Genomic DNA, 26,464 nt, shown 5'->3' with positions numbered 1-26,464 from the left:
CTCTAAAAGCTTCCAGTAATCCTCCCCCCATCTCCCTGTCTGGGCCTGAATCAGCATCAGTCCTGCATTGGTAAGATGAGATAATCTCCTTGCATGTCTCTCTACCCCATTCCATTCTCTCTGAGACTTTACTTCAAAATACTCCTTAGATCCTCATTGCAGCAGGCGGACAAAACTTTTGCATTCCTTTTGATTCCATCCATTGACACTTGCACTGCTAGCTGCCACTGCCTCAGGCCACTAATGGTATTAGCCCAGAATTGATGTCCATCAGTGGGATGGCAGGGGGCCAAGGACTGCCTCTTTCTAAGAGAAGAGACAGGAGTTTCTTATTGATCGAGAGGCTGAGATTGGCCAATCGTTAACACATCAATCTTTGCTAACGGCACAAAGGCATGGTAATATTGTTGTACTGTGAAACTTAATTTCACAACATACAGATAAGAACCTCTCGCTGCATGACAGCAATGTCAATATCAGTGATACAAACATATATTGCTGTCTTTCTAAAGAGAGGGTAAGCAAGTCAGGATCCCATTTTACTCATTGAATCATTCTTTAGTCCATGCCTGAATAAGAACTGTGGACTTGAACTTGTTTTTTTTACATGATGGACTTGAACTGATTGGCTCTGCTTCAGAATGAACCATAAATGTAAATTGATCAACTTCCAGGACAAACTAATGGTGCTTTGTGGAGATGTGATGTTTTCCCTTAAAGCAGTGTTTAGGTAGCTTACGTACTGAACTATGAACACGAATTGTTTCAATTTCAACTCTATGAACTGAACTTAGAATTAGTAATGTCGGATTTTCAGAAGTGGGCTGCACAGTGGCGCAGTTGGTAGAGCTGTTGCCTTGCAGCAAGAAGGTTCTGGGTTCGATTCCCGGCCCCGGTCTTTCTGCATGGAGTTTGCATGTTCTCCCTGTGCATGCGTGGGTTTTCTCCGGGTACTCCGGCTTCCTCCCACAGTCCAAAAACATGACTGTTAGGTTAATTGGCCTTTCCAAATTGTCCCTAGGTGTGAGTGTGTGTGTGCATGGTTGTTTGTCCTGTGTGTCTCTGTGTTGCCCTGCGACAGACTGGCAACCTGTCCAGGGTGAACCCCGCCTCTCGCCCGGCACGCCAGCTGGAGATAGGCACCAGCAATCCCCCCGACCCCACTAAGGGACAAGGGTGCAGGAAAATGGATGGATGGATGGATTTCCAGAAGTAAAGACAAAATCTCAAACATTTTCTCCAATAGAAAGCTTTAAGTCTTTCTCACATGCACATTTTCCCAAAGAGGGTTTTGACTTCTCAACATAAATTATTGAAAATAAAAGAGATTAGAACATTTCCCTGACGGCTGGAACATGCAAGTGAAGGGAAATGTCTGAGCTGCGAGAACCTAAAAAGCAAGTTTTTGGAAGTGTGTACTTTGAGTTCTGCTCAAAGGATGCTAGTTTGCTCTGTATTGAAAACAATCTTTAAAGTGGATATGGCAAACATAAAAAAAAAAATGGACCTGAGGCGAAAGATAGGAATAAGTGGTTAGATATCCTTTCGGAAAAACTGCAAAGACTGACATATTTCCTGACCAGAGCCGGTACCTGGAAGGAGATTAACTGTGGGTTTATTGATAGATAGGGGGGAGAGAAGAACCCAGTAAGGCAGTGAGAAAAATGTCCTGGACTCAAACCGGTTCCAGTGCTAGTCAAGAATCAAGACAGAAATCCCATATGAATTGTCATCAGCAGCTTAAAGGAAAATTCCTTAAGAACTTAATTCGTAAGCAAAATTGTACAGCTGAGTTACAGTATTTATGTACAGTACATTTTATGTTTAAGGTCAGTTAGGATGATGAAAATAGTTTTTATTAGTTAATTCCAGAATAAAGACAAGTACAAATGTTTTCTACATACACTGAAGCTTACATACACAACAGTTATCATTTACAACCTCTGAGGCACACCTGATTTCACCTAAGCTAAGCTAGTTGAGATTTTTAATGCTAATGCTAGCTAATGTTGAACTTAGCTTGCATTAACTCATTGCTAAATTTTTATTTAGTAATTAAAATTTATCTTGATTAAGAAAACTCATTCTCTGGTGTGAATTAAAATCTGTAATAATGCAATTATGCTCTTACCAGTAAAGTTCAGTAAAGTTGTAGCCGAGTACAAAATGAGGTCCTTTGAAGCATGACGGGGTTTCTTCTTTAACCTTCTTCAAACCAACAAACTGGGCAACAATTTCTGACCCAGTGTCCCTTTCCCAATCTTTCTCACAGCAACCCAAACTCAGCTTTTTTTTTAAATAGTCTGTATGTGTTGTATTCATATTTAATGCAGACTACTTTGTGTAGATACGGTTGTAGCTTAGTGCACTACTACACTCGCAGAAAGGTGCAGACAGGCTGTATTAACTTAGATTTGTGCCACCAGAATCTTAATGCCTCGCCCTCCCTTGTCACTGGGTTTTATTCCATTGCCAATTTCTCAAACCACCTGCATGTATTTTTTTTTTACATATCCAGTGAAATAAGCAGGCAGAGATTTGATCCCGTATATCCCTGTGAAGATTAGGGCAGTGTCAGTACAGGATTACTTTAGTAATTCATGTAATGCTGCTTCGACACAGTTAATTTCCCTGTGGATGAGTGGAGGGAGTTGAGTAATAGACCAGTGCCAGCTCCCCGAAATACAGCATATCATTCTTCCACTGTTATCCATCTCCTCAATGCATTTGGTATGCAAAAGACATGGCTCCGCTTTTTTTTTTTTGTCTTAATGGCCTTCTAAAGTAATTATTATGGGCATACGGCTTCAGTGATTGAGGTGTGGATCCTTATTTCCATTGAGTAACAAGTTGCTGAATACAAATAGGATATCTAATCATTTGGGATTCATCGCGCAGACCGACTTCCAATCATCATTACCGGACTCCGGTCTTACTTATGATGTTAGAAAGGGAAACGACAATGGACGGCAATTTATTGTTGTTTACTTTAGATAATTACAAAGGCTACTGAGGGTGAGACATAGTTACAACTCTATGTCGCAGTGGAACTTAAGTTTCTTCTGTAAAGTCCAAAATTGACTTTGTTCCTACTCACTTCAAACTAAGACTACACTATGTCAATTAAAGTTAACCAGAGCATGGATGGTCTTTGCAGAGTCTTTGGAAGGTCCTCTGGGCCAGTGGTCCCCAAACCCCGGGACACGGACCAGTACCGGGCGTTGGGGACCAATGAAGCCTTGAAACTGCTTCGCCATGTAGAGAAAAGCAGGTTGTGCATATAAGCAACACTTCGGGTGTCATTGTCTCCCATCACTCCCAGATGGGACCGCCTTGTTGCAGAGAAACAAGCTCAGGGCTCCCGTTGGTCGTTATCATGAGTTAAAATTTTCACAAAAGTAAAATTTTCGTTTCTGTTGCGCATCCGTATATTAATTTGAAGGGATATGTAAACGTTACCATACCGACCAGAGTCAGGAAACGTTTGGGAAGTGGTCAAGAGGAGATGAGTAGAGCTTGTGAATCTTAAGTCTGGTTTAGACGGCAAGATTTAAGAATAGTCGGCCGATTCTCCAAACCTCTGTGACCACAGAGCTGATAAAAGTCCAACAGGTTCGATCGGTTCGTGTTGCTTCAAGGCAGGAGCAACATAAACTGATTCCAGTCACGAACATCCCGATTCCAGAGGATAATCCAGTAAAACTCCCAACATAGCAGGAATTTAGAATTTAGAACACGGATGACGATGTAGAAGCAATAGTGATAGTTTGTGGAGTCATTTTAAGAGATAAAAGATGCAACAAAAAGAAAAGGCGTTGGATAAAAGACGACGGTAGCAGCTGCTTTATTTGCTGGACTATGACTTAGAGGTGACTATGTTTTTTCATAGTTAACATTTTCAACTGAATAAACATAATAAACATATATAATAATGATCTTTACATATAATAATAAACATTTCCACATATCATCTTCGATATCCACCGGACTCTCAGTTGCGCGATATGTCAGCTGTTTGGGATTCCCCTCTGTTCTTACGTCACCGCGCTTTCTGATTGGCTACCTGTCACATTCAACAGGTTGTATTCTCGGTCCCAGTCAGGGAAAACCCCACAGGCTGCGATAGAAGGGCCAAGACAATCCTAATCGGGCATATTCAAGCTTTAGTGGGAACACCAACATGCAGAAGCCTTATCTGGCGGTGCAAACCCCCAGTGGGGACCACTGCTATAGAGGAATTAAATATCATCATGACTAATATTATCCAAGGTTCTTCAAAGAGAGGTTGTGGATGGTGATGCTGAAGAAGCCTCTGACTGAAGACTTTCTGTGTCCGTCTCATAACTGTCTTCTCATGCTACCAGCCCAATATCCAGGAAGTCGAGCCGATATTCTACAATTCTTCTGGATGACCCAGTCTGACGTTAGCAGCTCTGCTAATCCACTTACTTTGCTTTTGATGTTCCTCTTTAAATCTGGGTGTATGTTTAGAAAGATGAGCAGAGAGATGTTGGAGTTGGGGAGATGATTCTTGACCATTATGATCGGTGAAAAAAATAGTTTAAACTTTCTCTCTTTTCTCTGCATCCATTCAGTTTCTGCTTCAGCTCCTCTAGGAGTTTGGGGTCAGAGGTCACAGATTACTTGAGCTTTCGGGATGCAATTTAGCTGCTCCTAAATGTCATCCCCATGAGAACCTGTGTAAAAAATAAACAAATAAATAAAAATAACACCTTGCTGCTATGTTTATGGTGTGTGGTATTTGGTATTTAGGGTCTGAATAAGCCCCCAGTTCTTAATACCTAAAACAGAAGCAAAAACATCCCCAAAGAAATAGTTTGAGCCAAAATTATTCATCATCTACTGATGAAGTAAGTTTACATGAAAAACAACTTTGTGACCCGGTAGAGTAAATCTCTAGAAGAAAACTAAACATTGATACAAATAATTCACTAGTTCAATTAAATACTGAGGAGTGACAACATTGTCACAATTTAATAAATTACTACTTAAGAAATTATTACGGAGTATCAGATAGAATAAACGTACTATAACTACACACAAACAAACCTATTTAAGCATATGGTCGAATAATTATTTTAGTACACAATTAAATATTTGAATGTTAAATTGATTCATAGAAAAGCATGAAATCAGTTGTTTTAGTTTCCGGTGTAAAATGTACACTAAATGTAAAATGTAAATAATTATGTGAGATCCCAGCGTCTCATTTGTTGGTCTGTGGAGCAAGTAACTCCAATCAGACCAATCAGATTGCTGCGGCACATCAATATAAAATAAATACAGAGTTGAATGGCTTCAATAATTACTCATTTAATATATCCCAATTCATATTATTATTACTTTGAGTATTATTATTACTTCACTCTTACTTATATTTTATTTTTGATTTCAGGACTCATGTTTCAGAAATGGAGTTTACTGTATGAAAACAATCATGCAAATATTATCTGAAAAATGTTATTTTTTGAATATGAGGTAAAATAAACATTCATTCATTCACATTCATCCATTTTTCCCTTGTCCCCCCGTGGGGTGCCCCCACTGGAGGTAATGTTTCAGACGAAACGTTACTCCGAATCGTTCACCAGTTGAACAATTCGGGAGCGAGCGGGTTACGCCCTGGACAGGTCGCCAGCGTGTCACAGGGGGAACATATAGAGACAGACAGGACAAACAACCATGCACACACACTCACACCTGAGAATTTAGAGGGAACCCAATTAACCTGACAGTCATGTTTTTGGACTGTGGGAGGAAACCGGAGTACCCGGAGAGGCAAGCTCCATGCAGAGGGGCCCGGGCCGGGAATCGAACCCACAACCTTCTTGCTGCGCCACTGTGCAGCCCGCTATAAACTTTTAAGTCTTGTAATAATTACGTCATGAGGGAACACGTGACGCAGCTCGGACCCTGTGACGTGTTTGACCCATTCCATTCTGTTCTATGTGACAACACCGCCCTCTGCTGGTCTTGTTTTGTTCCTCCTACTCATGGACTTTCACTGGCGACATTCTGTAAAGTTCTCTCAACAACCCGGCTCGACTCGGCTCTATTTCGGAGTGACCGCGTTTCCACCGGCCCAACTTGGCTCTGCAGCAGGGTGTCACCTACTGGTGGCGGGGGCTGTAGCGCCATGTGCTGTGCTTCGTTACATGCGACCCAGAGGTCGCGTTAACGGAATATTTTACGTATTTAACCAGTTATTTTTTTAAATGACAGGAAAATTTAAACCACTGTCTTTACACACTTTACACAAAGAGTTCATCGCAGAGGCAACTAAAATCAATCAATAAAAGAATCCTTTCTGAATATCATCTCATGGATACTGAACTAAATGCGTCTTTCTGACCGGAAGCTGGCGGCGTGTTGAAGAGTTATGGACCGGACGCTTTGGAGCGTCTGGTTAGGAAGCCCATTCAACAACTTTTGTAGAAATAGCGCGTTTAATTTCAGTCTCCTTACATACAGAACAGATAAAACTAAAGAGAATGCAATGTTGAATCCATTTATAGTCTAAACAGAGGAGCCGGCAGTTTATCTTGAGGAAATAAATGAAGGTGCACAAGTTAATTAAGTGCGCTGCGGCTGCACAACCAACGCGGACGCGGCTCTGCCCCTGCAAAGACTTAAACTTAACTCACCCTGCGGCTTTAACAAATGGAGCTGAAGACGTGACCCTCCCGCGCCCAGAAGGAGAGCGGCGCTCAGAAGCACGGCAGACATAACATCTGTCTGTTAAGGGGAAGTGAAACCACACAAAAAATAAAAAATCCTCGCACACAGGGTATAAAAGAAGGGTTTAATGAATCGGTTTGGTTCAGACTGATCCAACCGCTCGATGAACCAGCGCAGATTTCTCTGCAGATGCAACCAGGAGGAATTTGTGAAGCTGGGCGTTCAGACCCCAGCAGGTGAAGTGCTGGTAATTTAAGTGGAGTCGTTTAATTTAATTTATTATAAGTTATTGGGGCCACAGTCAGTGGTTTTTGTCACTATGGAGAAAAAGTTAGATGCATTTATCTGCTTTATGTGTGATGGGATCTGGATTCACGGTTCAACGGGGTGAATATTAACTAAACGGCATAAAAATGCGGCTAAGTAACCGATGTTAACATGATTATAATTTGACGGGTAAAAATAGAACATGACCGATTATTTAAAATCCTGTCGGTCAAAATGACGGAGAACAAAAAAGCGACCGCCCCCCACCCGCAGCAAAATTTCAAAGTCTTGACCGGTCGGCGGTAATAAAAAGGTTGGGGACCACCTGCTCTGGACTACATCAAGAGCATAGTGCAGCCTGCATACGTGACAAACCAGAAGACTTACATGCTGTTTTGGGGATTCACTTCAGTGGTGAAATTGTGTCGGTCTTTCATCCTGGTGTTGGTATTAATGAACAGAGTCTAGGAGGGGTAGCTTGTCCATGGCGTTTTACCGCCACACACCCGTACACAGTCTGTGGAGAATTTAAGAAACCACTACGACCTCCAAACTATGGAGTGAAAATAGTCTCAAAATATCTGTGCGTGTGTAAAAAGATTTGTGCGTGTGAGTGTTTTGTGCGTGCGTAAAAATATCTATGTGTGTGTAAAAATATCTATGTGTGTAATACTCGATTTGTAAAACTTAAAAATAAAATAAACCTCCTACGCCTATACATGTTGAAAAAGTACGCACAAATCACCTGGTACACACACACAAAACTGAATTTACACACAAATCCGGCACAACTATTTTTGAGACTCATTCGGGGAAGCTCCCAGATTTGTGTCTAGATGGTGCGTTTACATGCTAGTAAAAGCTGGGCCATCTGAGTTTTGCTCGAAGTCTAGTGTTTTTATCCTCTGAACGTTTCTCACTGTGCTTGTGCCGAAGTGGCAAATACGTTAGTTCGCTGGAAAACTGTATATCTCAGCACTTCCTTATAATATCCTAAAATTATTTCTAGACATATTGTGCGTTTTTGAACGGTACAGGAGACTAAGTGGTCTGAAAAAGGACCACTGGGTGGCAGAATGGTTCGCTGGCCGGAAAAATAGCCAGGCCAAACCCAGAAGCAAGACGGAGCGTCCCGGTGGTCTGTCTTCTGAAGTAAGTAGGAGCTAAACCTGCAGGCTTTGCTCTCCGATTATGAGACAGTTGATGTACACAGTCCCTCAGAACCCTCCCTTGTCGGGGCCTGCAGCCTTACAGGGGTTGATTTCCTGGAAGGACTTCCTCACATCTGCTATGAGAAGATGTGAGGAGAAGCATGTCACTAGGAGGTGGTATTAGTCTGGTACTGAGGGGGGTGTTAGGATGCTCAAAGCGGGAATAGGGCTTGTTAAGTGCATCTGGCAGTGAAGGGTTAGGGTTAGGCTAACGCTAACCCTAGGTTGGAGAATTTTCACTCTCGAGGTACGGGTTGCTTCTCTGAGTGCTGATGCCTCGCCTGTCCCCAGCTTTCAACAGAGCTTTCACCTCAACATTCAGCCAGGGTTTCTGGTTCGGGTATCGGGTTACTGTCATGGTGGTGGAGAAATCATCAGCACACTTAGAGATGAAGCAAAGAACAGAGGAGGGGTATTCCTCCAGGTTCATCTCTCCCTCATAAGGAGCCACCTCTCTGAAGACCTGCCAATCTGTGGACTGAAAACAGTCCTGGAGCGCACAGGCTGCATCCTTGGGCCACACAGTGACTGTCTTCTTCCTTACCCTAATCTGTGTCATCAGCGGACAATATGCTGGCACCAGCAGGATGGAGATGTGATCGGAGAGAACAAGATGGGGGCAAGGAAGAGCTCTGTACGCACCATGAATGTTAGTGTACACACAATACAGAGCGTAAGAAGGATGACATGCTGATAAAAACTGAGCAGTGTCAGTCAGTTTCACATGGTTAAAGACCCTGCAACCACGTAAAACGCCTCCGGGTGCTTCATCTGCAGTGAGCTAACGGTGTCATACAGCTCCTTCAATGCTTCGTTGCCATTAGCACCCGGCGGAATGTAAACAATGGTGACGAACACCGCAGTAAACTCCCGAGGCAGATAGTATGGCTGACAGCTTTTAACCAGGCCACAGCTCGTACACCAACCTTCATTCACTTACATACATTGTCCTCCTCCCTGTGTTTTTCCTGACCATCAGCACGTTGGTCACGGTCTGCTTGGAATAACTGAAGACCGTTGATTTAGAAGGCTAAAATCTGGCATGTTGCGGTTATGCCAGATTTCCGTTAGCAAAGAACGGCACAGTTCTTCATCTCTGCAGAAACTCTTAACCTCAGATCTAACAAATCCACTTTCTTACCCGGTGAGCGGACTTTGGCCAGAAAGAGAGTCAGAATTGGTGGCTTCCAAAGCATCAGCTGGGTCAACACGCCCACCCATTTCCCCTTCTTCTGTTTTCGGGCACAATGTTTCCTTTTGACTGTTGGTCCTGCTATGCCAGTCCATTGTCCTCAAGAGCCACTGTCTCCCAAGTGCGGATTTCAGCCTTGGTGAAATCTGCACTTGGGAGACAGTGGCTCTTGATGGCTATTGGAGACAGTTGTACTGTCTCCAAAAGCCATCAGCTAAGCACAGCTGCATTCAGCCTTAAAGTTTGTTTTTATTCAAACTTCAGCAATTTTCTAGTTGTTCTGCTGAGGTAGTGACATCAATTTGTGACATCACACGAATTGATGTCACAAAGAGAATTGATGTCACTCTTATGAAGCAAGAGTGACATCACAAAGCTGCACCGTCATAACCATTGCAAAAGTCAAGAGCAAGTACAAGGATTGTCACCAATTTCTAACTAACGGACCAAGAATGAGTGAGAGCAGTAAGCCATCGTCTTACGTAGCGAGAGAGACAGAGAAGCTTGTAGGCATCTTGAAAAAAGTCAGCAAGGTGTCTATTGAGAGACAGACATTAACTAAAACCAATGAAGAGCTGAAAATTAAAAAGGAACAGGCTACATATGAGAACAACAAGCTGCTTCAGGAAAAAGCGGAAGAATTTAAAATTATGCTCATTATGTGCCGGGCTTTTACCCACGGAGCCCGGCCGGGCTCAGCCCGAAGAGGAGACGTGGGTCCCCCTTCCAATGGGCTCACCACCTGTCCGAGGGGCCAAAGGGGTCGGGTGCATTGTGCTATGGGCGGCAGCCAAGGGAGGGGACCCTGGCGGTCTGATCCTCGGCTGCAGAAGCTGGCTCTTGGGACGTGGAACGTCACCTCTCTGGTGTGGAAGGAGCCGGAGCTAGCGTGCGAGGCTGAGAGGTTCCGGCTAGAAATAGTTGGCCTCACCTCGACACATGGCTCTGGTTCTGGAACCAGTCTCCTTGAGAGGGGCTGGACGTACTTCCACTCTGGAGTTGCCCACGGTGAGAGGCGCCGGGCTGGAGTGGGCATACTTGTTGCCCCCCATTTGGGCGCCTGTACGTTGGGGTTCACCCCGGTGAACGAGAGGGTAGCCTCCCTCCGCCTACGGGTGGGGGGACGGGTTCTGACTGTTGTTTGTGCTTACGGGCCGAACGGCAGTTCAGATTACCCACCCTTCTTGGAGTCCTTAGAGGGGGTACTGGAGAGTGCCCCTCCTGGGGACTCCCTTGTTCTACTGGGAGACTTCAACGCTCACGTGGGCAATGACAGTGAGACCTGGAGAGGCGTGGTTGGGAGAAACGGCCCCCCCGATCTGAACCCAAGCGGTGTTCTGTTGTTGGATTTCTGTGCTCGTCACGGATTGTCCATCACGAACACCATGTTCAGGCATAAGGGCGTCCATATGTGCACTTGGCACCAGGACGCCCTAGGCCGCAGTTCGATGATTGACTTTGTCATCGTCTCATCGGATTTGCGGCCGTATGTCTTGGACACTCGGGTGAAGAGAGGTGCGGAGCTGTCCACTGACCACTACCTGGTGACGAGTTGGCTCCGGTGGTGGGGGAGGAAGCCGGTCAGACCTGGCAGGCCCAAACGTGTAGTGAGGGTCTGCTGGGAACGTCTGGCGGAGTCCCCTGTGAGACGGAGCTTCAACTCTCATCTCCGGCAGAACTTCGAACACATTCCGGGGGAGGTGGGGGACATTGAGTCTGAGTGGACCATGTTCCGTACCTCCATTGCCAAGGCGGCCTATCGGAGCTGCGGCCGCAAGGTTGTTGGTGCCTGTCGCGGCGGCAACCCTCGAACCCGTTGGTGGACACCTTCGGTGAGGGATGCTGTCAAGCTGAAGGAGTCCTACCGGGCCTTTTTGGCCTGTGGGACTCCAGAAGCAGCTGATGGGTACCGGCGGGCGAAACGGCATGCAGCTCGGGTTGTCGCTGATCAAAAACTCGGGCATGGGAGGAGTTTGGAGAGGCCATGGAGACAGACTTCCGTACGGCTTCGAGGCGATTCTGGTCCACCATCCGGCGTTCAGGAGGGGGAAGCAGTGCAGCACCAACACTGTTTATAGTGGGGATGGTGCGCTGCTGACCTCAACTCGGGACGTTGTGGGCCGGTGGGCGGAATACTTCGAAGACCTCCTCAATTCCACCAACATGCCTTCTGTTGAGGAAGCTGAGCATGGGGACTCTGGGTTGGGCTCTCCAATCTCTGGGGACGAGGTCGCCGAGGTGGTCAAAAAGCTCCTCGGTGGCAGGGCCCCGGGGGTGGATGAGATCCGCCCGGAGTTCCTTAAGGCTCTGGATGTTGCGGGGTTGTGTTGGCTAACGCGACTCTGCAATATCGCATGGACATCGGGGGCAGTTCCCCTGGACTGGCAGACTGGGGTGGTGGTCCCCCTGTTTAAAAAGGGGGACCGGAGGGTGTGCTCCAATTACAGGGGGATCACACTCTTAAGCCTCCCTGGTAAGGTCTATTCAGGGATCCTGGAGAGGAGGGTCCGTCGGATAGTCGAACCTTGGATTCAGGAAGAGCAGTGTAGTTTTCGTCCTGGTCGTGGAACACTGGACCAGCTCTACACCCTCAGCAGGGTCCTGGAGGGTGCATGGGAGTTCGCCCAACCAGTCTACATGTGTTTTGTGGACTTGGAGAAGGCGTTTGACCGTGTCCCTCGGGGGGCCCTGTAGGGGGTACTCCGGGAGTATGGGGTACCGGGCCCTTTGATACGGGCTGTCAGTGGACCCACAGCAATTCGACATTCAGTTCAATTCGACATTCAGTTCAGTTCTTGCCGGCAATGCGGACCAGAGTCTGGTCCGCATTGCCGGCAGTAAGTCGGGCTCGTTTCCGGTGAGAGTTGGACTCCGCCAAGGCTGCCCTTGGTCACCGATTCTGTTCATTACTTTTATGAACAGAATTTCTAGGCGCAGCCGAGGTGTTGAGGGGATCCGTTTTGGTGGCCTTAGGATCGCATCTCTGCTTTTTGCGGATGATGTGGTCCTGTTGGCTTCATCGGAACGTGATCTGCAGCTCTCACTGGAGCGGTTCGCAGCCGAGTGTGAAGCGGCCGGGATGAGGCTCAGTGCCTCCAAATCCGAGGCCATGGTCTTGAGCCGGAAAAGGGTAGAGTGCCTTCTCCGGGTCAGGGGGGTCGTCCTGCCTCAAGTGGAGGAGTTTAAGTATCTGGGGATCTTGTTCACGAATGAGGGAAGAAGGGAGCGGGAGATCGACAGGCGGATTGGGGCAGCGTCTACTGTGAAGCGGGCGCTGTACCGGTCCGTCGTGGTGAAGAGAGAGCTGAGCCAAAAAGCGAAGCTCTCGATTTACCGGTCGATCTACGTTCCCACCCTCATCTATGGTCATGAGCTTTGGGTCATGACCGAAAGAACGAGATCACGGGTACAAGCGGCCGAAATGGGTTTCCTCCGCAGGGTGGCTGGGCTCTCCCTTAGAGATAGGGTGAGAAGTTTGGTCATCCAGGAGGGACTCAGAGTAGAGCCGCTGCTCCTCCACGTCGAGAGGAGCCAGTTGAGGTGGCTCGGGCATCTGGTAAGGATGCCTCCTGGACGCCTCCCTGGTGAGGTGTTCCGGGCACGTCCCACCGGGAGGAGGCCTCGGGGAAGACCCAGGACACGCTGGAGGGACTATGTCTCTCGGCTGGCCTGGGAACGCCTTGGGATTCCCCCGGAGGAGCTGGAAGAAGTGGCTGGGGAGAGGGAAGTCTGGGCCTCCCTTCTGAAGCTGCTGCCCCCGTGACCCGACCTCGGATAAGCGGAAGAAAATGGATGGATGGGTGGATACAGAAGATTATTGATAAATGTAAAAAATGTATTAATATATTGAGATGGGGCTGCACAGTGGCGCAGTTGGTAGAGCTGTTGCTGTCACTGCAAAAAGTCCCCTTTCAAAAACAAGAAAAAAAAGTACAAAAATAGGGTATAATTTTCTTAAAATGAGAAAAATTATCTGCCAACAGAACAAGAAAATTTATCTTGCCAAGATTTTCTAAAACAAGAAAAAATATCTAACCAAGATAAACCTACAATATCTTAAAATTAGTGTATTTTTACAAGCCAATTTTACTTATACGAGTAAGATATATTATCTTATTTTAAGAAAAATTATCTCAAGTAAAGAAAATGTTACTTGACACTGAATTTCTTGAAATAGCGTAAAATTTTCTTATTTTAAGAAAAATGTTCTATGTATTAAGAAAATAAATCTCATATATTCTATTTGTATTAGTAAAATTGGCTTGTTTTAAGTACAAATACACTAATTTTAAGATATTTGTAGGTTTATCTTGGTTAGATATTTTTTCTTGTTTTGGAAAATTTTGACAAGGTAAATTTTCTTGTTCTGTTGGCAGATAATTTCTTATTTTAAGAAAATTATACCCTATTTTTGTACTTTTTTTCTTGTTTTTGAAAGGGGACTTTTTGCAGTGTATACCTAAATCTAGTTAATTTTTATTGTTGCATAGGATTAAAATATATATTTTGTCACAGCTTTACTCAAGGTTCTTATGCCAAGACAAAAATCCAAAAATTGATCCTGTGAATACTGGAACAAGAGATGTTATTGGCTTGCTGAAATGAAGACATGAGTTCAATTACTTTTAACATCTTTATTACGTTTAAGTTTCACATAAACACAATAAAACATGACTACTGGTCAGAATTTAAAGTCTGGATGGGCATCTGATTCTGAAACAATCCTGTAAAATGACAGAACAATGACGATCTGACACATCTGCCGCACTAAGAGTCAAGCAAACCAAATTGTCCAAAGCAAAAAAAAATCTTGGGATTAGATGTCAACAATAGGAGCTTCCTCCGCAATGAACTTCTTCCAATAAGCCATAGCCTTTTATATGTGGAAGTCTTGCCTCAGTTACGGACGGCGTTCTCAAGACGTCTGTCAGCAGCACAGAGAGGAGTGGCCCCACACACGGATGCTGAAAGGTGTAGTAGCTATGATGTCCTCCTTTCAGAAGATCAGGGCAGGCATGGTTCCAATGGCCAGTAGAAAGTTGGTTTCACGATCACCACAGAGCTGAAAAGTGATCTTGTTTGAAGTTGTTGGGTCATCTGCTAATTGGAGCACAGAAAGAAAAACAATCACAAAACAAACCACGTTTTAGGGACTAATCAGTGTAATGATGAATCAGTATCATACATTTCTTACCTCAAGAATGTGAAGGACGGCGTCACTTGCAATTCCCAAAGTTTCTTGTAGATGGTGCAATACGTGATTGACGATGTGTCTGGCATAGGCTTCACCATGGCAACAGTTTGGTTTACTTGAAAAATAAAACAAGTCTTATTTTAGTTTATGTGCTCAATTACAATATTACATGAATTCAAGATGGCAAGAAAGTTATTTTAATTAAATCAAACAAGGACTACTTAAATTCACCAATCAAAAATAGTGTTTAAAATATCCTGGTAACAGTGTGGAATATCTAACCTAGGCTTTTAGACTCATTGCATTTAAGTTTTTAAATTACAGCACATCAAACACCCTCAGTTAGTGAAATACTAGGCGGAATTGCCCTTTAACCATTTCCCGAATGAGAAGCCACCTTAGCTATGTTAAAAAACGGAAGCTACCAAGAACTCGTGTCGATATTATTTTTAAGCCACAGCTGTTGTGGTTAATGACTGTTCAAAGCTCATATTCACAAGAGCGGCTCTTTAACCGCGGATGAAAATTGGCATTTCACGACATGCTAACTAGCTTTAGTTAGCTTATCTTAGAAAGACAGACTTTAAACTTACCCCTCAGTACAGCAGCTGTAGGGTCTATACACGTAAAAAAGTCCTCCATCGTCATTCATGTCCAACCGAGATTAGAGAATTTGCCAAAAGAAAATCTTATAAAAGTACAGTAGATAAAAGCTTAGTTAGGCTGTTACAACTGAATTAACCGTTAATCAGGGCAGTTAAAAGATCTCTGGCGTTGCCGTTAGCGATGTGCGGATTGATACTGAAATATCGATTCTTCCGATACCAGAACTTAATTCTTTAAAATCTATTGTCAGATCCAAGGATCAATACTTTCAACACTTTAGTAATTTGAGATAATGTAGATTAACTAGAGTACGTTAGAAAGTAACTAAATTATTGAGATCTTGCCTAAATGAAACGTTGTTAATGGGAACTACTTTTTCTTCCGCTTGGTAAGTATGTAATGTGTAAGGACGTAATGCCCATGCGCAGCGTGCTGCCGACTGTCACTCACTCAGAAATGAACATGTTGACAGATTATAAAAAAAAAGTGACATGGAGCTATTTCAGCTGTCATTTTATAGTAGTTTTAATAATTAAACAAGGATGTATTTAGTAGGGTTATTACTTTACTAATTTTCTTTTTTTTAGTTTGCAACTCGATTTTCACGTTTTGTATATTTCAGCTGAATTAAAATAGTTAATAGTAAACGAGATTGTTGTCTCAATGTACTTCTGAGTTTAAAATGAGTGCATCAGAGTACATTGTGTTCTTTTTATGAAGCCAAGATATGGATTACATTTATTTTTTTATTTAATTAAGAAACAAATTAACTGTCTTTGCACAAAGTATGGGATCTGTATTGCCAATACCAGCTTAAATTTTACTCGGTATTGGATCGGAAAGAAAATCTGTTGTATCGAACATTAATACTATCTCACTGACATTTTGGGCGCTTTCCCATTTGGATTGTATGATGTCATAATTAAATCAAACAAGGACTACTTGTTATTGTTAGTTTGAACAATAAAATATTGTTCAAACTAATATTAATAACTTATAAAGTAAGAATTTGAAATATAAACCAAAAGTTAAAATATTTATCATGACATTGAGCTAATCAATATTGTTGATTCTAATCTCATTGTGTGGAAAACCAGCCATTTCAAATCACACATCAATAGAAATGTCATGACATGTCAGTAAGATGTCCCACATCTTGCATCAAGATCATCAGATTAAGGTCCTTAGCAGATGGAAACATGCCAAGAATTATCTTGATATATAAACTGATATTGTCTCTGAAATTGTGTTAAATGTCAACCGTTTAAATATTAAATTATAATTTCCAGTACACTCTGCCAACTTATACAAGAGTATAAGTTCATGGGGGTTTTTATTTTTCATTGACAATAACACAAAGGATTCCATTTGGACATAGTCTGTTTTAATTATCTGAAGACATTTAATTAAGTATGTGATTTCGCTTTATGTGCTTGAAATAAGAAATTTTTACTTATATAAAATAAGTTCTAGACTTGAAGTTTGATTGGTAAATATTGATATTCTAGATTCTAGCACATATTTACTCATAATACGTAATATTTTCTTAATATTAAGCTTTTATATCTTACTGAGATAATTAAGTACAAAAACACTTAAGAAAAATATTCTAACATAAATCCCTCTTGGTGAGAAAAATTATCTTGTCAGTAAGAAAACAAGAAAAATCTCCTTAATTTAAGATATTTAATCTTACTAAGATTTCAGTTTTTGCAGTGAGCAAGAAGGTTCTGGGTTCGATTCCCGGCCCCGGTCTTTCTGCATGGAGTTTGCATGTTCTCCCTGTGCATGCGTGGGTTTTCTCCGGGTACTCCGGTTTCCTCCCACAGTCCAAAAACATGATTGTCAGGTTAATTGGCCTCTCCAAATTGTCCCTAGGTGTGAGTGTGTGTGTGTATGGTTGTGTGTCTCTGTGTTGCCCTGTGACAGACTGGCGACCTGTCCAGGGTGACCCCGCCTCTCGCCCGGAACGTTAGCTGGAGAGGCACCAGCAACCCTCCCGACCCCATTAAGGGACAAGGGTGTAAAGAAAATGGATGGATGGATGATTTATTGTTTCTCTTTTTTTCTCTCTACCAAAAACTGGATAATAAAAGTCTTCAGTTTGGTACTTTGATCTCGATTAGACCTTATATTGAAAAGAAATTTTGTTTAAAAAGACTTCAAAATTAATTAGATTTATTTATTCTCGATATTAAAAATGTCTTCCAGTTCCAGTGTTAAATGTTCATTAGAATTTAAAGTCTAATGACCTTTGAGAATGTATTGCATTATTATTTCGTCACTACCATTATATAACTTAAAAATGGCCTCAAAAGAACTATATTATCGTTTGTTGAGAACTTTGGAACAACTTATGTTTCATGGTGACAGACCTATTCACACATCCTCCAGAATCTTCAGATTAAACTGTGTTTGTGTCTGGACCCCATTTCATTGACCCTTAAAGAAATATATACCTCGTCTGCAAACCAGGACAAACCTGCTGTTCCTCTTCGTCTTCATTTCAAGTTTATTAATGTAGATGGTAAAATGTATTCAGATGGTTTAGATTTTCACAAGCAGTAAATGTCTCTCAATTGATATTTTGACACAATTGACAGCTAATAAACACATAAAGAAAATAAATATTTTATGCGTTTATTTAAAGCACCACTGCAAAAATAGCCTTCACAGCAGTGGTCTCCAAACTTTTTCCTGTGAGGGCCACATAACTGTTCCCTTCTCTGGTTGGGGGCCGGAGTCAGTTTGCAACAGAAAAAGTGTGATGATTGCAGGAGTGCCTAAATGTAAAAATGTATTGTTTTCCAGAAAGCACAATCAAATAACCCTCTCTGGGTTCTTCGCAGAACAAAAGTCAGGAAATAAATAATAACACTATTAATGAAATAAATAATAACCAAATAACCCTCTCTGGGTTCTTCACAGAAAAAATCCAGGAAGTATTATAGTCCGTATTTTCCTAACTATGAGCCGCACCGGACTATAAACCACAACCCCAAAGTTGTTGTTTTTTTAACCAGTAAACATACACATCTAAGCCGCAGATATCTCTGCCGCTCCAAGTTTTCCACAGCGATGCAGCAGCAGCAGGGGGGGCGGACACCCAAAATTTTAGTCATAACAGGTCAATTGAATATCACATTTATTACATTGAAAAATAAAAGTTGCCAAGTTTAGATTTAACTGAACTGATTACGGTCGTTTCCGAAAGGTAACGGTAACGGTAAAAGTGCTGATCCTTCGTGTTGCTACTAGCATGTGCTAAAAGAAAATGGGCGCTTTCTTCTTCTTTAGATTTCAACAGCAGCTTGCATCCATTATTGTTGCACTACTGCCATATACTGGATCCTAATATCTATACCTCAAATTCTCATAATGATCCCAGTATTATTTTAAAAACTGTTAAATAGCATTATCCCTCAATGCTATTTAACTGATCAACATTCTCAAATTTTAATTCCCTATTAAAACATAATTCCGTTTTAATGGGAACTAGAAAATTCCTGCAGAAATTTTAAAGGGGCATGCCAAAGTGTGCCCGTCGGCTTTGAGCCAGTGTTTTTATGCTAAAAATTAGCATTAATGCTAAAGAAAGCTGCAACGTAGTCAATAACCTGTGGAGAGGCAGAAGCATGTAGAATAAGCTGTACTTGTACCATTCATTATGTTAAAACTGATGCATAAGCTAAAATTAGCCAAAATGCTAATGTTAGCTTAAATGCTGGCAGTAGCATGTGGAGCAACAGGACCATGTTGTTTTAATTTTACTACTCCATTCAGTATACTAAACATGTCTAATTAATGAGAAAATTAGCTAAAAGCTAACTTTAGGTAAAAGTGCTAGTGCACTAGTCAAAGACAGTGAAATGCTAACTTTTGTACAAATGCTAATGAACTGCCTTGCTGCGCAAGGCAGTTCACTATCCTGAGAAATAAATAACATAAAAAAAGCTAATATTATTGCACCGCCTACGGCGGTGCACTAACACGTGAGGAATATGCAGACTTTTATTTTGAAACTTTCAGTTAGCTTCTTTTTAACTACCACACCAATTCAATGTGTAACAGTAGTTTGTTTAAACCAGTCACATAAAGCACAAAAGAGGAAATACCTGATGTGAAAAATGTCAAGGCTTTTATTTTGAAATTTTCAGTAAGCTTCACTTTTGTTACACATTGGATTAATGGCCACATTATTCACCACATTAGTCCAGCTATATAATGCCCAAAACAGCAAGTAGGTCTAAATGCCAGCTCATCCCTATGTGCTATTTGAGAGTAGTTCTGACCTTCAGTCATTGTAGTTCTAAAGAGCAGCTCAACTATCGTGTGAGTGAGACACAAAGAGAGAAACAGAATTCTGTTTGAAGCAGTTAATTTATCTGAACAAAGCAATCCAAACCTCTCCTTCCTATTCAGGATCATTTAGAGTGATCCAAAAACGGTGTGAAGCATATAGTCAAAGGGGGTGAAATGCTAATGTTTGTGCTAATGGTAATAAACTGCCTTGCTGCGCAAGGCAGTTTACTATCCTGAGAAATAAATAACATAAAAAAGGCTAATATTATTGCACCGCCTACGGCGGTGCACTGACGTGAGAGGAGCATGCAGGCTTTTATTTTGAAAGTATCAGTAAGCCTAATTTTAATGACCACGCTAATTCAATGTGCAACTCTGGTTTGTTTAAACCAGTCCCATAAAGCCCAAAAGAGCAATAACCTGATGTGAAAAATGTCAGGGCTTTTATTTTGAAATTTTCAGTAAGCTTCATTTTAAATAGACACACTAATCCAATGTGTAACAGTGGTTTGGTTAATCCACCAATATAATGCCCAAAACAGCAAGTAGCTCTACATTCCAGCTCAGCCCTCCTCTGTAATAACTGAATGATCCGCCATGTTGTAGTTCTGACCTTCTGCTCTGCCCTCTGTATTAAGGTGTTCCGCCATGTTTAGAACTACAGAGACCTTGTAGGCCAAACCAGCAGTTGCCATAGCGATCAAGCCTCTGCCAACTGCTGTGTGTGTGTGAGAGACACTTCATGTAACTTTGAGAACACCCAGTCACTTTTCATGAAAAAAGCAGTCTGAACGACCCCTTCCAGTTCAGGAACCGTTATGCCGATCCAAAAACCGTTTGAAGCGTATGAGAGGGCTACTTGTCGTCTCTGATAGTCCTGTGATTCATATCTGTAGGTCATTCACAATAATTGCACTGATGAGAGAAAAATGGTGTGTGGTGAGCTCAGTAATTTTTCAAAAACCTATATTAAACACTGAGGAGGAGCGTCAGTTGGTCATGTCCCATCACTTTGCTCTGAAGCACCTGGACAGAAAACCGTAAGCCCTAGAGAAATTTTGAAAACATTTTACCGGAGCAGACATGCGGTGCTATTTCCTGACCAACTTTCATACCAATAGCACAAGTTTTACGGCCATGAGAGCGATTTCAAAATTATTTTTGGGTCAAAATTCCACCCTGTTTCTCACTCTAAAAAAGCGGCAGTTGGTTTCAGTTACACTCTGCGTTTCGGCAGTTGGAAATTTCGCTCGTTTTTCGCTTTTTACGTCGCCGTCGTAACTCCGATCCCCTATAAAAGTAATAGCTCCAATGCCGGGATCGAGCCGCATGTTTTGATACCACTTTTGTGGGTGGGCACGCAGCGGTACGAGCCGCATTAACGGTAACGGAAGAAAAATAAATAACTATAACTAGAAAATTCCTGCAGAAATTTTAAAGGGGCATGCCAAAGTGTGCCCGTCGGCTTTGACGCAGTGTTATGATGTTAAAAATTAGCATTAATGCTAAAGAAAGCTGCAACGTAGTCAATTAACTGTGGAGAGGCAGAAGCATGTTGAATAAGCTGTAGTTGTACCATTCATTATGTTAAAATTGATGCATGAGCTAAAATTAGCCAATATGCTAATGTTAGCTTAAATGCTGGCAGTAGCATGTGGAGCAACAGGACAATGTTGTTTTAATTTTACTACTATATTCAGCACACTAAACATGTCTAATTAATGAGAAAATTGGCTAAAAGCTAACTTTAGGTGAAAATGCTAGTGTATTAGTGAAAGACAGTGAAATGATAACTTTTGTACTAATGCTAATGAACTGTCACTATCCTGAGAAATAAATAACATAAAAAACACTAATATTATTGCACCGCCTATGGCGGTGCACTAAAAGTTGAGGAATATACAGACTTTTAATTTGAAATTTTCAGTAAGCTTCATTTTAACTACCTCACCAATTTAATGTGTAACAGTAGTTTGTTTAAACCATGCGCATAAAGCACAAAAGAGCAATTACCTGATGTGAAAAATGTCAAGGCTTTTATTTTGAAATTTTTAGTAAGCTTCATAATTGTTACACATTGGATTAATGGCCACATTAATCCAATGTGTAACAGTCCAGCTATATAATGCCCAAAACAGCAAGTAGTTCTAAATGCCAGCTCAGCCCTAATGTGTGGTATCTGAGAGTTCCACCATGTTGTAGTTCTTCTATAGTAATTAATCCTCAGCCAACTGCTGTGTGTGTGCTGCGCAAGGCAATGCACTAGGGGGCAGTGAAGTGCTACTCTTTGTGCTAATATACTGAGAAAAAAAAGGTTAAAAAAAAAGTTCTTGCACCGCCTATGGCAGTGCACTGACATGAGAGGAGTATGCAGGCTTTTATTTTGAAAGTTTCAGTAAGCTTCATTTTAAGGACCACGCTAATTCAATGTGCAAGTCTGGTTTGTTTAAACCAGTACCATAAAGCCCAAAAGACCAATAACCTAACGTGAAAAATGTCGGGGCTTTTATTTTGAAATTTTAGTAAGCTTCATTTCAATTAGCCACACTTATCCAATGTGTAACTGTGGTTTGTATATTCCACCAATATAATGACCAAAACAGCAAGTAGATCTAAATGCCAGCTCATCCCTATGTGATATTTGAGAGTAGTTCTGACCTTCAGTCATTGTAATTCTAAAGAGCAGCTCAACTATCGTGTGAGTGAGACACAAAGAGAGAAACAGATTCTAACTGTTAGTTTTTCTGAACAAAGCAGTCCAAACATCTCCTTCCTGTTCAGGAACTGCAAGAGTGATCCAAAAACTGTTTGAAGCATATAGTCAAGGGGGGTGAAATGCTAAAGTTTGTGCTAATGTTATTGAACTGCTTTGCTGCGCAAGGCAGTTCACTATCCTGAGCAGGCGGTGCACTCATGTGAGAGGAATATACAGGTTTTTATTTTGAAAGTTTCAATTAGCTTCATTTTAATGACCACACTAATTCAATGTGTAACAGTGGTTTGGTTAAACCAGTCATGTAAGGCCCAAAAGAACAATTGCTTGATGTAAAAATGGCCAAAGCTTTTATTTTGAAATTTTCAGTAAGCGTCATGATCAATGGCTACACTAATCCAGTCTGTAACAGTAATTTGGTAACACCAGTTTTTAAATCACCAGTAGAGCAATTGCAGGATGTAAAAATGATCAAGGCTTTTATTTTGAAAAATTTATTAAGCTTCATTGTAAATGGCCACACTAATCCAATGTTTAACAGTGGGTGTGTTAAACCACTTAAATAGTAGCCCTCTGCTTTAACTGTATGTTTGCCATAGTGTTTGTATTCTGACCCAGGAGCTGTTGCCATGTTCGGTTGCTATGGTAAATAGGCCACAGGGTGCCAGCTGTAAGAGAGACACACAGGGGGAGACAATTCTATCTGTTTGAGCCAGCCAGTTTCACTAAAACAAGCACACTGAACGACCCCTTCCCATTCAAGATCCGTAAGGCCGATCCGAAAACCGTTTGAAGCGTATGAGAGGGCTATTTGTCGTCTCCCATAGTACCGTGATTCATATCTGTAGGTCATTCACAGGAATTGCACTGATGAGAGAAATATGGTGTGTGCAGAGCTCAGTAATTTTTCAAAAACCTATATTAAACACAGAGGAGGAGCGTCAGTTGGTCATGACCCGTCACTTTGCTCTGAAGCACCTGGACAGAAAACCGTAAGCCCTAGAGAAATTTCGAAAACATTTTACCGGAGCAGGCATTCTTTGCCTACGGCGGTGCACTAACCTCAGGGAAGTATGCACTTTTATTTTGAAACTTTCATTAAGCTTCATTTTAACTACCTTACCATTTCAATGTGTAACAGTAGTTTGTTTAAACCAGTCACAAAAAGGCCAAAAGAGTCATTGAAAAATGTCAAGGCTTGCTGCGCAAGGCAGTTTACTATCCTGACAAATAAATAACAAAAAAGTTTAATATTATTGCACCGCCTACGGCGGTGCACTAAAATGGCGGGTCAAATGCAAATGTTTGTGCTAATGTTAATGAACTGCCTTGCTGCGCAAGGCAGTTCACTATCCTGAGCGAAAAAAGGTAAAAAAAGCTGAATATTATTGCACCGCCTACGGCGGTGCACTAACGTGAGGAATATGCAGACTTTTATTTTGAAACTTTCAGTAAACTTCATTTTAACTACCACACCAAATCATAGTGTTACAGTAGTTTGTTTAAACCAGTCACATAAAGGCCAAAAGAGTAATGAATTGATGTGAAACATGTCAAGGCTTTAGTTAGGAGTTAGTTAGGCTGCAAAGAAATATACAGGCTTTTATTATAAAATTTTCAGTAAGCTTAATTTTAAATGGCCACACTAATCCAATGTGTAACAGTTGTTGGGTTAAACCAGTGATATAATGCCCAGAAAACTCTGCCCTGCCTGTAGATTTAACATTCTGTTCACCCTCCTTCTGTAGTAACTCAAAAACCTATATAAAACACTGGGGATGAAGCGTCAGTTGGTCATGTCCCATAACTTTGCTCTGAAGCACCTGGACAGAAAACCGTAAGCCCTAGAGAAATTTTGAAAACATTTCACCGGAGCAGGCATGCGGTGCTATTTCCTGACCAACTTTCATACCAATAGCACAAGTTTTGCAGCCATGAGAGCGATTTCAAAATTATTTTTGGGTCAAAATTCCACTCTGTTCCTCACTCTAAAAAGCGGCAGTTGGTTTCAGTTACACTCTAGGGTTTCGGCAGTTGGAAATTTCGCTCGTTTTTCGCTTTTTACGTCGCCATCGTAACTCCGATCCCCAATAAAAGTAATAGCTCCCTTCTCGGGTACGAGCCGCACGTTTTGATACCACTTTTGTGGGTGGGCACGCAGCGGTACGAGCCGCATTAACGGTAATGGAAGAAGATGTTATAATAACTAGAAAATTCCTGCAGAAATTTTAAAGGGGCATGCCAAAGTGTGCCCGTCGGCTTTGAGCCAGTGTTTTTATGCTAAAAATTAGCATTAATGCTAAAGAAAGCTGCAACGTAGTCAATAACCTGTGGAGAGGCAGAAGCATGTTGACTAAGCTGTACTTGTACCATTCCTTATGTTAAAACTGATGCATAAGCTAAAATTAGCCAATATGCTAATGTTAGCTTAAATGCTGGCAGTAGCATGTGGAGCAACAGGACCATGTTGTTTTAATTTTACTACTCCATTCAGTATACTAAACATGTCTAATTAATGAGAAAATTAGCTAAAAGCTAACTATAGATAAAAGTGCTAGTGCACTAGTCAAAGACAGTGAAATGCTAACTTTTGTACAAATGCTAATGAATTGCCTTGCTGCGCAAGGCAGTTCACTATCCTGAGAAATAAATAACATAAAAAAACGCTAATATTATTCCAACGCCTACGGCGGTGCACTAAAAGTTGAGGAATATGCAGACTTTTAATTTGAAATTTTCAGTAAGCTTCATTTTAACAACCTCACCAATTCAATGTGTAACAGTAGTTTGTTTAAACCAGTCACATAAAACACAAAAGAGCAATTACCTGATGTGAAAAATGTCAAGACTTTTATTTTGACATTTTTAGTAAGCTTCATAATTGTTACACATTGGATTAATGGCCACATTAATCCAACGTGTAACAGTCCAGCTATATAATGCCCAAAACAGCAAGTAGTTCTAAATCCCAGCTCAGCCCTATTGTGTGGTATCTGAGAGTTCCGCCATGTTGTAATTCTTCTATAGTAATTAATCCTGTGTGTGTGCTGACCAAGGCAATGCACTAGGCTGTGAAGTGCTATTCTTTGTGTTAATATACCTTTTCTCAGGTAATTCGATAACCTGAGAAAAGGAAACTTAACAATGCAAATATTATTCCACCGCCTATGGCGGTACACTATCCTGAGAGGAATATGCAGACTGTTTCTAACTGTTTGTAGCAGTTAGTTTTTCTGAACAAAGCAGTCCAAACATCTCCTTCCTGTTGAGGAACTGCAAGAGTGATCCAAAAACAGTTTGAAGCATATAGTCAAGGGGGGTGAAATGCTAAAGTTTGTGCTAGTGTTATTGAACTGCCTTGCTGCGCAAGGCAGTTCACTATCCTGAGCGATAAAAAGGTCAAAAAAGCTAAAAATTAATGCACCGCCTACGGCGGTACACTCATGTGAGAGGAATATACAGGTTTTTATTTTGAAAGTTTCAGTTAGCTTCATTTTAATGACCACACTAATTCAATGTGTAACAGTGGTTTGGTTAAACCAGTCATGTAAGGCCCAAAAGAACAATTGCTTGATTTAAAAATGGCCAAAGCTTTTATTTTGAAATTTTCAGTAAGCGTCATTATCAATGGCTACACTAATCCAGTCTGTAACAGTAATTTGGTAACACCAGTTTTTAAATCACCAGTAGAGCAATTTGCGGGATGTAAAAATGATCAAGGCTTTTATTTTGAAAAATTTATTAAGCTTCATTGTAAATGGCCACACTAATCCAATGTTTAACAGTGGTTGTGTTAAACCACTTAAATAGTAGCCCTCTGCTTTAACTGTATGTTTGCCATAGAATGTTTGCTATCTGACCCAGGAGCTGTTGCCATGTTCGGTTGCTATGGTAAATAGGCCACAGGGTGCCAGCTGTAAGAGAGACACACAGGGGGAGACAATTCTATCTGTTTGAGCCAGCCAGTTTCACTAAAACAAGCACACTGAACGACCCCTTCCCATTCAAGATCCGTAAGGCCGATCCGAAAACCGTTTGAAGCGTATGAGAGGGCTATTTGTCGTCTCCGATAGTACCGTGATTCATATCTGTAGGTCATTCACAGTAATTGCACTGATGAGAGAAATATGGTGTGTGCAGAGCTCAGTAATTTTTAAATTAAATCTTTTTTTTAAAAAAAGATTTAATTTAATTTTTTTTGTGATCAATTGTAATTTTCCCCAAATACAAAGTTATTATTTCAAAAATGCATCAGTAGTATTGTTCTTTAGGGGTTATAT

General features: G+C 41.6%; 2 long non-coding RNA genes across 2 annotated transcripts in view; both read right to left on the bottom strand.

Moving 5' to 3' along the window:
• Positions 1-3,820: 3,820 nt before the first annotated feature.
• Positions 3,821-26,464, bottom strand: part of LOC145553813 (uncharacterized) — a 30,568-nt gene continuing 7,924 nt past the window's right edge. The window contains exon 3 of the long non-coding RNA XR_014089862.1: positions 3,821-4,697. This is a non-coding gene — a long non-coding RNA (uncharacterized LOC145553813). The remainder of the gene's footprint in view (positions 4,698-26,464) is intronic.
• LOC145553814 (uncharacterized) lies at positions 13,989-16,674 on the bottom strand. Its single transcript, XR_014089863.1, has 3 exons — positions 15,157-16,674; positions 14,564-14,678; positions 13,989-14,469 (listed from the first exon to the last, which is right to left on the bottom strand). It is a non-coding gene; the product is annotated as an uncharacterized LOC145553814 (long non-coding RNA).

This window comes from Poecilia reticulata, chromosome 11 (genome assembly GCF_904066995.2).
Source record: "Poecilia reticulata chromosome 11, P_reticulata-male-v2, whole genome shotgun sequence".
In the NCBI taxonomy this organism is placed as follows: Eukaryota; Metazoa; Chordata; class Actinopteri; order Cyprinodontiformes; family Poeciliidae; genus Poecilia; species Poecilia reticulata.
Note: the sequence above shows the minus strand (reverse complement) of the source record. Positions and strands in the feature narration are given on the sequence as shown.